Raw genomic sequence first — 11,919 nt, forward strand, 5'->3', positions numbered from 1 at the left:
ATGGAATAAAAAGTTTGATGGTGTACGTGTGTGTGTGTGTGTGTGTGTGTGTGTGTGTATATATATATGAAAGCATTACAATTATAAACGTTAAGCCTTTTATATGAATTCGTATTACCTTCTGCTTCTAGTCTCCTCTTGCACAACTCGACTAGCTGCGTTCGTGTGTTATATGACTGAAGAACGACCTCAGCTATGTCCGGTCGTCGTAAATACCAGCTGTTATAAGTTCGTATTTGCGATGATGGAACTCCTAAAAGTTAACGATAATGAACGTCTCGGAACTGCGATGTCCCATCTCTAACGTTAATTAAAATGCTGTTTGTACAATCTCATTATAGAACTCTAATCTACGTATGTATGTGAACAAATACAAGTGTTATTATAACACATGCTCTCAATCCTACTGGAGCTAAGGAACCTTCTCAATGACAACTTTTGATAGCGGCGGCTTTATTCAAGCCAATAATTTTTAATGCTAGTACATGTCGTCTACCGATAGCTTTACCTCTCATCCTGGATCCTTCAAGTGACGTTCAGGAGTAGTAACTTCGAATATCTACATTTGCATCAGTTAGCTCTATCGGTGCTGATCGCGGTACAGAAATAAATAGATACCAGCATCAGCACTGATCGCATATAGCATTAACAACACAGTGTAACGGAAGTGTGGTTTGCTTTGCGGCGACGCCCCTGGTACACGCTCTAACATAATGAAACGTTCTTAGGTATGGCACGAAGGGGTAAACAAACAAGATAGCAGAGGCAAGAAGCGAGATTGAAACGAGGCTCAGCCACGGTAAAAGGCTGCACGAGGGTTCGGTGAGGATGCTTCGCAAGAATCCCGACCGTAACGGTAACACAACAGCACGCAGAAGCGGTAGCTGGCTTCGGAAGATAACTTTTGACAATTTCTAAGGTAGGCTATTTATTTGAGGGTCGCGACAACGGTGACAATCGCTAATGCAGCAGTGGTTCATTGGTCTATGGGCAGTTATCGGAGCGTCGGGGAGACACACATTGCTGTTGTTACGAGCTATTATGTCTATTGTTGGAGGGGCGGCAACAGCGTTGGAGGACTTAAACCATCAGCACCAGTCACAGCTGCAATGACAGCCAAGTAAACCATCAACTTTTTGCTATTTCACAGTCGATTTCACTTGGCCTGGCTGCTGCTGACGCCGCCGTCGAACCGCTACTATTGTGGTCAACTCTATGAGACGGGATGCTGGTAAGATAGGCAGGCGTATAGGCCCGCTTATCTGCTCGACCGCGAGCAAGCGATCTAGCAGGGCAACGTAGGTCCACTGCCATCATGGCGGCTTCGTGCACCAAGTAGCGGCGAGAGCAGCAGCTCCAGGGTGGTTCTCGATAAAGTCCGCGTACATTGTCGTTTCGTCTCAATCAGAAGCTTCGCTCGCTTGCCAGCTCCTCAGTTCATTGGAGCGCGGATGTCGTTTGTATTGTTATTGTTGACGTTGTTCTCCAGCAGCGACAACAGAAGCAAATTAAAACACAGCCCCATTCAGTAAAGAGCAGCTGGCAGTGTTCATTCCGCAGCGGCCGGCACGATTTTATCGTCGTCATCTACGTTCGCCATCATCGGCGATGCTGCACTACGGCGCAGCTTGAGCGATGAGTGCGAACGAGTTCAAAGGAGACAGGCCACAACGATAGAAAGTAGACGATGTCAGGATGATGGCTATGATGAAATCCCGGGCATGAACAGCAGAATTCGTAATAGCACCGAGCGCAGACGATAGATAGATCGTAAGACGGATAACACCCACCATGCGAACACCACCCAAACGCCATCTGCAATGAACCAAGCGTCATAGCAGCCACGGCGACAAGTCTCCGCCAATACCCAGCGTAGAGTATCCACAATCGCTTTTAGCGTTGTGACGCTCGACATTGCAACGACACCAGCCGCGCATCATATATACTTAGCTACATAGCCAATAGGGACCCACTGGTGAGAGGTTATTAGCAGACAAAACACGGTTCCCAGGTAGCAAAATAGAGCACTGAGACAAAACGATTGACAAACCAATATTGGCAACATCTCCGCGCTGAAACAATGATTCATTCAACTCAAACAATGACTATACTCAAACGTGAAGTGTCACCCTCATATCACATTCAGAATGGAGCAGCAGCAGCAACAGGACAGTCGACTTCAGAGTGCCTCCAGGCGTCAAATAGCCGAATCAGTGTACGAAGCTGAAAGATAGGTCTAAGGTGTACATTTTTTGTTGTTTGCAAGCATTATAGTATATGCTTAATGTTCGCGCTTGTGAATTGCTGTATCAATATCTTTCCGGATGTAACTGCGTATGTATGTGCAGTTCTGCAAGAAAAATATTCTCTAACCGTTGTTCATTGGCGTTTATCCGTGATCTAACGGCCATACGCAACCTATAATACAGTTGTGCCTCACCATTTCATTTCTAACTATTTATTCATCTGTCCGCGAAGTCGTCACATTATGTCGCTACCGCTGTTCATGCTAATACTGATGTTTCCGCTACACTAATTTTTGCTCGTTAGCCCTCACAGATGGGTACGGGGACAACGCAGGGTGGCGCTAGGCTTCGGTCTTCATCGTCATCGTTACCTTCGTCACTCTTCGTGCTTCGTTGTTCGTCAGGCGGCGCCACAAGCTACTTCTGCTGCTGTCGTCTTCCCAGCGAACAATCGACCTACACAGACGAGGCTCTCATTCTATTGCTTACTCTGACTTAGTCTTGTGTTCTAATGGAATTTACTTGTTTCTGATACTAATGCTGTTATTCTGTTAAGCCTATTGCTACAGCAACTCAACCGAAGGTCAAGGCGTGTCTCCCGCGCGACAAATTTCCGCGCCGAGCCTCTCGGTAGACGTATCCTTTTCCTCTCTAATGCGAGCGGTTTTTCTGTAGACTGAGCAGTTCTGTCGCTCTCAGTTCGGTTCAGTCTTCGAATAACGTGTATTTACAAGCTCTCATCCGTATTTTGCATTCGCTAGTCTCAATCAGTGATACATTAGAATGTATAATTCGTGTACGATCGCCGCCCTTCAGGCGCAGCGGTCTTGCTGTCGCAGCTGCTTACTCTCTGTCTGATTCTTCGTTCTTGCCGACCTTAAACGCTGTCTCTCCCGCTGGTGCTGTCGTAGATACTGCTACCGCCACTGACTCGGTAATCCTGCTGACACTAACGACTGCAGCATATAACAGTAACGGTGAGTTTAGACGGTGAGACGCGCAGCAGTTCGCGAGACGATACGAGGACATTTCTTACCTATAATACGTACGGGGACAGGAAAAACTAGTGAAGTAACATTCATTAGCGTTTCGTATCATTGTCGTCATCGCGGCATCAGCGGGCGATGTCAACCAGCCACAGTTCTGCTGGTTTTAACTTTTGGCCGTTGCGATCACTACCTACTTAAGCCCCCTATTTTTCCATCGCTCCCCGCGCTTTCGGCAGCGTCAACGGCTAGTCGCAGACCCTTCCGATGGCTTAACTGCATCTGACAGACTTAGAGCAGCGGAAAGCTACTTGCTTTCGGTAAGGCACCCTCGGCAATACGGCGACCGCTCGCTTCTTGTCTGCGCTATAACGCGTTCAACGCGATACCATGAACAACAGAAGAGACCACCGTTGGTGTCAGGGCCGGCCAGAAACCTGTAGCGTTGCGCTAGCTCGTACGTCGCTGTTCTATCTAAAAAACAGGTAAGCAAGTGAGGAGCTAATGGACTTGTAGTTGTAAGGTCGTTCTTATTCCCCTGCTAGTCGTCTAAACCTCCTTATTATTTGGTAATTAGCTCGAGCTAATTCCGTAAGTTAATGTCACGAAGTCTATTGGTGTCAGTCGGAAGCAAGGCTGTATAACGATAATAATATAGCAACAGGCCGAATATTCGTGACAACTAAGGCAGAAAATTGACGGCCGTGATATGATAAAAAGTAGCAGCTTTCGAAGTGGCCAGAGTTGGGACTATTTAGAGAACAACAAGAAGAACACTCGATGATTACTACTAAAAATTTGAAAACTGAATGCTTTGCTTCCGCTGCATGTCACAATACCATCGTAAATACAATGAAGTGTCATCGCTAGAACCGCGAGTAAAACCTCTTATAAGTGGGCGACGTACATGAAATCACCATTATACCACGGTAGACTACTTAACCTTAGCTGATTAGGATCAGTCCAGCTCGACGCTGCGGTTAGAATATATCGCTGCGGGCTGTATCCGCACGGCAACGACGTTCCAATATCGAAAGCGTATCAACTGTATTAACTGAATCAGCCAGTGCGTCAGGAAGCTAGACCAGTTTCTTTCCAGCGGAAGAAGCAGCAGCTTGAAGGGCTCTGTCGGCTGCCCATTCGATTAAAACGAACAAAAATCAGGCCAGCAGACTGGCTAGGGTATGTAAACAGGCTAAGCGTATGTAACAGCACCTCAGCGACCAGGAACGGTCGGGATCTGCAGACGCTCGGGGCGCTTGGCTCCCTGCCTCTGTCGTACCCTCAGTTGTCGTATTTATAGTTTCTTTTGATCTACGCACTTACAAAGGTTCGTGGCAGGTAGGCGAGGTGTATTGCTCAGGCACATGCACAGTCTACATGAAGGTGCAGGTTCGTAGGCAAGGAAACACATACATGGCTGCGTAGCTAACCATCGGATTTCTATCAAGGGCAAACTGGCTTGGGGGGGGGGGGGTAATGAAGGACGCCAAAAGCAGAGACAGTGCACCTGTTTCGGACACCTTGTCCCTATTGCTTTAGGCTGACTCTCTATCTCTCAGGTTTTTCATACTTGAAGCCACCTTCTTTCATGGTACCCGCCCCGTAACAGCAACAGCAGCAGAATAGCAACCACAGGAAGGAAGCATACAAGCTAAACGACCGAGTCCGGAGTCTTCCTCCAACGGTAGCGGCGGCGGCAGCAGAAGCAGCAGCTGTAACAGTAGTCGTATAGCATCCCACCGCTTAAAAAGGGGCTAGGCGCGGTCGACGAAGGGGAAAAAGGAGGCAAACTGCTTCCTACTCCCAATATCGCCCTTGATTGTGAGAAGTAAGTTGAAGAAATCTTCGAAGGAAAAAGAAGTGGGGCGGGCAAGGTACCTTGTCTGAGAGAACACACAGATCTTATGTCCCCACACGAACGACGAAGCACATGCTATGACCACGCAAAGATCACACGTTGCTGTTTCTGCTTTTGCGGTAGCGATGGTACAGACCTGTCTAGTGCACGCTAGACCTTGTCTGTAGGTTTAGTGTCAGGCACAAAAGCCGCTAGGCAGAAATCTGCTTGAATTGCTGCCTGAGTATGTAGCGGTTGTAAAGTCTATTAGGCATCGTCGCTGCTCGTCTACGCCAAGAAAAGTAGTGGTGCTCGTACGCGGCAGAACCTCACGCACATATTCCCTTTTGAGGGGAGAAAATATGTCTTGTAGTAGTTGAAGGAGTAGCAACAGCAAGGGAAGCTTCAGTGGCGATTTTGCGGGCGATTTGCCCATCCACCCGCTCCAGCGGCAACATCAGCATGTGAAGAATTCGGGCCTCTCTGTGTCATTTCACTCACAGGCTGAATAGCGGAAGGGAACCAGACAGGTCCTTCTGTGTCTCCACTGTATGTGCTTATTGGGTCCATATGTCTGATGGTGTGCACAGCGCCTGCGGGGCCGCTCAAACGTAAACATAAGGGGCGTTCAGGTGTTCCAAGCATCAAACAGGTCGGCACTTTCTATCGGCAGCTTTACAAGCTGGCACGGAGACAATAGAAAAAGAAAGATTCTTTAGCAAACCTGTACAGCACGAAGTGGGCCACTTCTGTTTGCGTGTCTTCAATGATCTCTATTCAAAGTTCAGAAGCGATCGCAATCCATAGCGTTTTCGCTCGCTGACCGACTCACTCAGCTTTTCCCGGTAGGTCCACTCCACTTACATCTGTTGATTCGAGACACGCAAATAAATAAGATACGGACGAAACGAAAAATAACGCGAGTCCTTTTTGGCTCGTAAACTGCTGTGCCTGCCGGTTCACGTTGTCCTCTCATATTGTGCCATATTCTCTCTATGCTTGTCTCCTCTCGTTCAGCAACGTGAGCCGATGTGGCCCCTTATAATAGAAAATGTTCACATTTTTTAGGTTAGTTTGCTTGGCTCTATTCGTTCGTTTTCAAATATGCTCACCTGCTTGGGTCCTTCAATTAACTAGACTTGCTGCTTCTCGCAAGGCATATGCAATTAGACAACGTACTAAGGCTCAAACTTGGAGCTTTCTCGCAGGCATAGGGGTACATTGCATGTAAAATCTATTGACGACGCCTATCGCAATCGAAATTGTAGCAACGTTTCCGCTGTTCGTTTGACTAGCCGAATTTTTAAACCGCAGAAACAATGCAGCGCGTAAAAGCCGACCAAGACGTGCCTCAAGTTTCTCAATGAAAATCGTTAACCCGGAAAGGGCTTTTCTTTCGCATCATGTTAGCTCAGCGTCGATATAAGGCTTGAAAGTGACGCGAAAGTAATGCTCAGGCGAAAGCTTAATGACGAACGAAGTACAGCCGATGTTTAAGCAGTGCATCGTTGCTTTCATTGATATAGCAGTCAGGGCCATTATATAAATTTCGTCTTTTTTAGCGTATTCTGGGTTCTGTTTGGCGGATGGACGTCTATGCATTATGTTGATTTTCGGGAAACACCTACGACAAGCAAACATTGACGCACCGTCAATGGACGTCGCTTTATTTCCACAATGTAGAAGCTATCGATCGAGCCACCGCGAAGTGTCTCCTTAACTCACTAATTAAATGATACTGCAGATCTATACGTACACGTACACGCGAGTGTTTTGTGGATACGCGACATGCATCAATCGACCCCAGTCGATCCACGAACATAGATGTTCATTTGTATAAGTTAACCCCACAATGAGTTGCACACAAAAGACCCGCGCACAGAATTCATGGAAGACACGGCAGCAGTAACAATAGTCTACAGTTGCGATACGTAAACAAGAATAAAGAAAAAGCTGATAAGCAATAAGCAAGAAAACCAACAACAAGCGCAAGCTAAAACGGTTCTTGCTTTCGTAGCGACGTAAAGAGAGCATCCTTTGAAGCCCGTATACCTGGGGCTGACAGCAGCAGCAGCAGCAAAAAAAAAACAAATGAATTTACCTTCGTTTCTCCCCTTACAACCAATGCGTTCGACATAACGAATCAGAGTATGCATCTATGTATCTCCCTTATGTCCTTTGCCGTTTCTTAATTCAGTAATGTCAATTTATACACCACCTTGTCGCCGTTTCGCGTTGCAAGCTTAAATGAAAGACATAAAGACAAGTGGCAGTAGCAGTGTGGGCTTTGTATATTCCTGCTTCGCTTTTTACAATTAAACTTAAACACGCAACCACTGGAGCTGCAGACAGTGGGCGACCCATGAGACCACAGTTCTCTGTTTTGCGTAGCAGAGTTTCACGATTATAGAAAATCACTCTGGGCTCCTATCGCTTTCTATTACTGCGGTCTTGGCCTCTTTTTCATCCTCTGATCGTTGATTCTTGTTATTGGTGTCCGGTTCGCCTCACCTGCGTCCCTCCTCCGTGGACCGATCCGTATCTGTTCTCAAACCTTCAGATCCAGCACCAGCGCCACCGTTTCAAGCGCCGTTGCTACTGGCCATCCATTCTCTGCTATTTATTTGTCTCTTATCCTCTGGCTGGCCGTGGTTTTGTGCCACTGGCCGTTCGATAGCTCCACTAGCGTTGTTGTTGCTGCAGCTTATTGGGCAGCTGTTGTCTCGAGACGACACCGTCGGCGCTGGTACTGACAACGATCCATCGGTCGGTCATTTCTCTCGTGGTGGGTCATGCTGACGTGGGATGTATTAGTCTCCCCCTATTCCTCCGTCGCGATGCTTGCCGCCAGCTCTGCTGCCGCTGACGTTCATAAGGCACGCGGCAGTTACGGCGGCAGCGGCGGCGGACGACGTGAACAACAACGACACCGACGAAGCTGATGGTAATAGAGTCGTGTAGTGGTTTCGCGGAGCGGATGAAGAGTGGTCGAATAAAAGGGGAAAAAAAGAGCGACTAGAGAGAAGTAAGAGCGAATCAGCCGTTGCTTTTTTGTCTGCTTGTCTATCGAGCCACCAGCGCTGCACGAGTGGCTGCAACTATGAAGAAGCAACCGACACACACACACACACACACTTAGAGCTGCAATAGATGTTGTCTGTCTGTACGTGTTTGTGTGTCTGAGTAGACAAGAATTCACCATGATGAATTCTTATGTTGTTGTTTCTGCCAGTAGTCAATGGCTCTACTCATGTGGCCACCAGCAGCAGAAGCCGTGGCATCATCAGAGCGAACAAAGCCTCAAGTGACCGGCAAAAGCTGCCAGCAAACAGATGACCAAACGACGCTCTGCCGCCGTCAAGTGGCCCGAAACAGGCCCGCAACATGACGCTGATGAAGCGTCTACCAGCGGCGAAGGCGACGACTGTAATGTTGCCCATATATATGCGTACTATGGATGACACTACGTTCACTGCTAAGGAACAGCACAGTGAAGCGAAAAGGTCCATCTCTCTATGTACAGCACTTAGATCTTTTTGTGTGTGTATGTGTCTGTTTGTTAATGTACAGCTAGTTATCTGTCTATCTACCCTATCGAAAAGACACCTCAAAACATCAACGTGCTCGCGAAGATGATGCTCTGTCGGTCAGTTTTCTTCTTCTTGGCTCCCTTACTCTCTTCGTGTTTTTCCTTTATTCTGTCAGCTAAAATCTACGAAAAAAAGATGTTCTTTCAAGAAAGAAACATTTTGAACGGTAGCCAAGGCATCGGCAGGCAGATAAGCAGAGCAAAGGTGGCCAAAGGGAGAAAGACCGGGAGATGAAAGGAAGAGAGGTTGAAATAGTCTCAGCGGAAAAAATAATTTTTGCCATAGAGAAAACGGAGCGATCGATGTGAGTGCCGGTCGACAACCGATCAACGGCTAACAGCTGGCAGCAGCGGCGCTAGCTCTATCGAAGTCGAATGGTCACTGCTCTTTACTGCTTCATCGATAAACATACATTCAATGCGTTTCAGCAGAAGCAGTGGCGGCTGCTGCGACGACGTCAAAAACGATGTGGATATCTGTCCCCCCGTTATGTTGCCCGCTTTCAGCGACCGACAAATGTCCGTGTTGTTGTTGAATGGCAGACGGCAAACAAAACGCTCTCACGGGACTCAACGGGCTTCCGATCCAGCGTTTCGCGCAGGAGGGGATAAATGTTTTTCGGCCTTTAACTCTCGCTGTTACTTTTATAGGTCTATTTTCTATCTGAGCACAGCAACGCAGTGTTATTCATACTATTATATTATACACACAAAGCGAACGCAGCTGGCTCCCCTCAATGGCTGCGGAAATGCCATCAAGCTCTTGTTCATCCTTATGCTGTGGACGTTTCAGCAGCCGCCGGTGCTGTCAACATCGTAAAATCGAGTCCGAACGACTTGGTTGAAGGGAATCATGCATCGCACTTGCGGGTTAGCCAAGGCCGCGAATCCTGAGCTCAGGCACAGGGAATCAGTGCCACAGCCAGTGTGAACTGCTGAGACTGAATGGGCAAGCAAGCAAGTTTAAAGAAGTCGGCGTCAGTATTCCAGATGTAATTAGATGCGGAGACACGCTTCGCTGCGAAAATAGAGATCACAAATTTACGACAGTAGACGGCGCTGGTGAAGTCGAACTTACTGTATTTTTACAACTCGAAACTTCTTAGCCAAAACGCAGTGAAGGACGGAACGGAAAACGCGACCAGTTAATCGCTACTGCATCAGCAAACTCGGTAGAGAAACTCGGCCTTTTGCCCGAGGCATAGCAACGATCGCCGGCAAAACTCATCCACTGGAAATTACGTTATAATAGCGCTGAGCCAGTAAAACTTTAAGCCTGTAGTCGAGAAAAGGACGACTGAGAATAGATTCGATTGATTAAAGGATAAACAAAGTCCACAGAATCAAAGTTCAGTTTCCTCGCTCTGTTTCAATTTCTGCTATCATTTTACATGATAGCTGCGTAAAAAACGATATTTACCTCCGATAGGAGATTTAAGTAAGCACAAACATTTCACACCCTTTTTATCATGCTGTTTATTATGTTGTGCGGAGCACAACAAATCGCTACCTAGCCCAAGCATTAAGGGGTTATTATTACGCAAAAGGCTCAGTTCCTGCTGAATTGGTCTTACATTATCGCACAAACAACGCGTCTTATAGGCTGTCAGTGCTAAGGTCTTTCCCTTGCATTTATAAACAGCGCACATGACTCTTGATACACCCCTATGGTGCGCTCGCCGAACAAGTGACGGCGTGCATGATGATACGCTTGGCCATCCTAGCCTTATACTGAGACCAGACAGCTATGCGAGAAAACGACAACCGAGAATTGACACGACTGAGAAGAAATAAGCAACACTGCAGAGATAACGGAAGCGTCAGCAGTACTAACAATGACACAAAAAAAGTGACACAATCTCTTGCTGTAAAACACAAATACGAAAGTACGGAAGACAAATAGCATATGCCTATTGCCACTATTAATATATCGTTTTCCTTCTATATATATATGTATATAAGACTATAGTAACTGTAAGCAAACTGTAAACGGAGAGTGTTTGGAAAGAATAAGCGCGCGTTTGCCTGCATTCGGAACGCAAATCGGGCTTCCCGCGCACAAGATCTGTTGCCGCAGCTTAAGTTGCGGCCGGTCACTATCGCTGTTGAAGCGGCTGTAACGCACGCTCCGACGTAGCTTGAGGACGGTCAAACAAAGAGTAATTGCCCGAAAGACGCAAATTTCGTGGTGACGAACCTTTCCAGCGAGGGTACAATTGTTCTATGCGTGAGAATCATATCCGTTGTAAACAAACAACTGGATTTAGTGGAATGACAGCTACATCTTACATATATATATATGGAAGAATAGAAGCGGCCGTAGTTGGACACGAGTTCTTTTCTCGTTGATACTTCGTGGCCAGTGGCTGGTCGATCGGCTGTCTGTCTGTCGGTCGTTCGTTGTATAGATGTTCGTGTGAGATCCTTCCTTCACATGCTGCCATTATGCATGTTACTCAATAGGTGAAGACGAAACGAGCACCAGCCAGCGAGCAAACCCGTAATGAACCGTCGCAAATTTTGGGACTTACACCATCGATCGCTTGAGGTAGATGGGATGGTTGCCGCCCATCTAACGATGACAACAGCAATAAGAAGAGGAGAGTTTCCTGTTATCGTCCTCACTATCAGCGCGGCCATTAGTTACACGTCTCGGCTATACACTTCATACGTCGACGTCATCCTCATGTTTTTACAAGTATGCAGTCTCTCGCCATAACGTGACAGCTCTCACTCCCTCCTTTGGGGCGTACATATATGCCCTTAGCTTTTTTGCGGGATACTACGAGAAATGTGGAAATGGAATTACAGAAGGAAAACACGCTGGATCCTGTCGATTACAGATGCTTGTAGGCCGGCCAGGAGCCAATAATACATACTATTTTCTATGTATACCCTCTTCTGCTAGATTCCTCCGACCGCGATATCGCTGTGAGTGTCGTTTGTACGCTTGTGGTAACTTTCCTATTTGATGGTTCAGCATCAATCCATGGGCTATAATGACCGCCAGGTAGGCTTAAATCGACCGAAATGCTAACACTCCATAGCCGCTTCAATCAATGAGTCAGTGGTCCATCAGCCAGGCACAAGACAGAAGGTGGCACAGTGCCAGGGTTTAGCTGTCTCAAAATAGGTTGGACGGATCTTGTGACGCCCAAGTGGAGCGAGTATTTGAAAAATCTTATCGTAAAGCTGCCCTTATCAACGCAAGCCGAAGCTTGGTAGGTGGCGGTACAAAAAAAAAAATCGAGGATCCCT

This window comes from Varroa jacobsoni, unplaced genomic scaffold, assembly GCF_002532875.2.
Source record: "Varroa jacobsoni isolate VJ856 unplaced genomic scaffold, vjacob_1.0 scaffold_1055, whole genome shotgun sequence".
Lineage (NCBI taxonomy): Eukaryota > Metazoa > Arthropoda > Arachnida > Mesostigmata > Varroidae > Varroa > Varroa jacobsoni.